Here is a 2,917-nt window from a genome sequence, read left to right on the forward strand (position 1 = left end):
CCCGGCCCCTGAGATTCTAGATTTCTAAGCCTTGGCTCTTAACATCTATCATGGAACCATTACAGCACCATCTGCCCAGTTTCCCTGCTGATGATTTCACCTGACTATGTAATCCTGGAAGAGGGAGTGATGCCCATTGACGTGTAGTTGGTTTACATAAGCTAGAGCAAGCTGTATGGTTTAAATCACGTATGTGTCCATAGGAATCTAAAATAATTGGCCAACTGTAAGCAGTGTTGTTGAATTTCATATTTGGTGAGTATGTAAAATGCTTTGAATTACATTCAAACTTCCTAGGTTAAATTTAATATGTTCATGGGCATTCATTATTTTCTCGTATTTCCACAAGTTACAGACACCTTTCCAATGGACAAATCTTTACCTTTTATCTTTCCAGGAGCTGAGGTGATTCAAGCAAGCCATTTGGAATTTCATAATTTTGTGTTTTTTTCCTTGTAAAATTGTCTTCAGGAAGGAATTAAGTAAGCAATATTTGTTTGCATTGAGAATATAATTTTATTTACAACTGATCTGTTATAGAATTTGGGTTCAACCTAGGAAGTTATTTTCCTCACATAAGAAAAAATATGTTCAGTTTCTTGCTAGAAAAATAATCATCTACTTTTTCTGTACATTTAAAATCGTGAATTTCTATTCTACTCATTGTCAAAATTAAGTTAATTTAACTTATTTTTTCCTCTGCCCTTGGCCCTTTTGGAGGGAGACTTTGGTCATTCCATAGTAGTTCATTCAAGCTTTGGCCACTAGGTGGAGGACTGGTTAAACATTGGCTCCACCTTGCTGGCCTGCTTGCAATCTCACTTTGCACCTGAAAAATGCCGATTTTTTAGTCTTGTTATCAAAAGGCCAATTTCATTCACTTTAAAATAATTGTATTTATTCTAGCATTTGTCTCACATGGAAGTATATATATATTTTATCTGATAAATAACTTTCTATGTTGTCCTGTAAGAAAATAAGCCACTTGATAAAATGAGTTCCTCATCAAGGGAACTGTGCAAGCAGAGGCTAGACAAGCACTCGGCAGACAAGTTAGAAACAGAATGACGTTTTCACTGTAAATACTTTCGTGTGTAGTATTTTCTGAAAACAAGGACATTCTCTTACATAACCAGAGCGCAATGACCAATACCGTTATCCTACCCAGGGGGTGGCAAATTGGGACCTGAGACTCAGGCAAATCCAGCCCACCATCTTATTTTTGCAGGGCCCCCTAGATAAGAATGCTTTTGGATAATTAAGCTATTTTCTTTCTTTTTTTCTTTTTCTTTCTTTCTTTCTTCTTTCTTCTTTCTTTCTGTTTCCTTTTTTCTTTCTCTCTTTCTTTCTCTCTTTCTCCCTCGCTTTCTTTCTCCCTCTCTTTCTCCCTCTTTCTCCCTTTCTTTCTTTTTCTCCTTCCTTCCTTCCTTCCTTCTTTCTCTCTCTCTCTTTCTCTCTCTCTTTCTTTCTTTCTTTCTTTCTTTCTTTCTTTCTTTCTTTCTTTCTTTCTTTCTTTCTTTCTTTCCTTTCTTCTTCTTTCTTCTTGCTCTGTCACCCAGGCTGGAGTGTAGTGGCACGATGTCAGTTCACTGCAACCTCCACCTCCTAGGTTCAAACAATTCTCATGCCTCAGCCTCCTGAGTAGCTGAGATTACAGGCGTGTGACACCACGCCCGACTAATTTTTGTAGAGATGGAGTTTCATCACGTTGGCCAGGCTGATCTCGAACCCCTGATTTCAAGTGATCCACTGGCCTTGGCCTCCCAAAGTGCTGGAATTATAGGCATGAGCCACCACACCCAGCCAGTTAAGAACTACTTAACACATGAAAGTCATATGGTATTCATGTTTCAATGTCGATACATTCGATTTATCAGAACTCAACATGCTCATTTGTTCACACATCTTGTGCCTGCTTTTGTGCTGCACATGCACAATTTACGGCTTGTGACAGAGACCTGCTGAGGTTCTCTCACCATTTGGTCTACAGAGCCTAAAATATTTACTCTCTGGCCCTTTACAAAGAAAGCTTGCAGATCCCCGATCTCATCTACAACCGTTATTCAAATCTTTCCAACTAATGTCCTATATTTGGCTTGGAATCCAACCTACTTATTTAACTTCTGTGGACCTCGGTTTCTCTCTTTCTGCAATTAAAATAGTAATAGTTCTTTCCCATTTAATTTTTGTGAAAATTTTATGAGTTGATTCAATAAGTCTCTTGGAACAATGTTTGGCCTATAGAATAACCACCACACTAAATGTTGGCAATTGTTACGACTTCAACCTTAGTTTTACTTTTCATTTTTAAAAATTCATATATTTGGCCAGGCACGGTGGCTCATGCCTGTAATCCCAGCACTCTGAGAGATTGAGGCAGGAGGAACACTTGAGCCCAGGAATGCGAGACCAGCCTGGGCAACAAAGCAAGATCCCATTTCTACAGAAAAAAGAAAAAAAATTATCTGGGCATGGTGACACATGTCTGTAATCCCAGCTACTTGGGAGGCTGAGGTGGGAGGATCGCTTGAGCAGAGGAAGTTGAGGCTGCAGTGAACCATGATTTCACTGCATTCCAGCCTGGGCAACAGAGTGAGACCCTGCCTCAAAAAATACATTAAATAATATATGTATTTTTTAAATTAAGCAATATATACACAGTACAAAAGTTAAATGGTACACATACAAAAGAGAAGGCTGTGAAATGTAAGTTTCCCTGCTACTCTCTCCACAGGCTATTGCTTTGGGAAATTTTAAACAACTACATAGTACTACACGGTATTTTTTAAAAACTTTTTTTTTTCTTTGAGATGGAGTTTCACTATTCTTGCCCAGGCTGGAGTGTTATGGCAGGATCTTGGCTCACCACAACCTCCACCTCCCGGGTTCAAGTGATTCTCCTGCCTCAGTCTCCCGA

Source organism: Colobus angolensis, unplaced genomic scaffold, assembly GCF_000951035.1.
Source record: "Colobus angolensis palliatus isolate OR3802 unplaced genomic scaffold, Cang.pa_1.0 Scaffold257, whole genome shotgun sequence".
In the NCBI taxonomy this organism is placed as follows: domain Eukaryota; kingdom Metazoa; phylum Chordata; class Mammalia; order Primates; family Cercopithecidae; genus Colobus; species Colobus angolensis.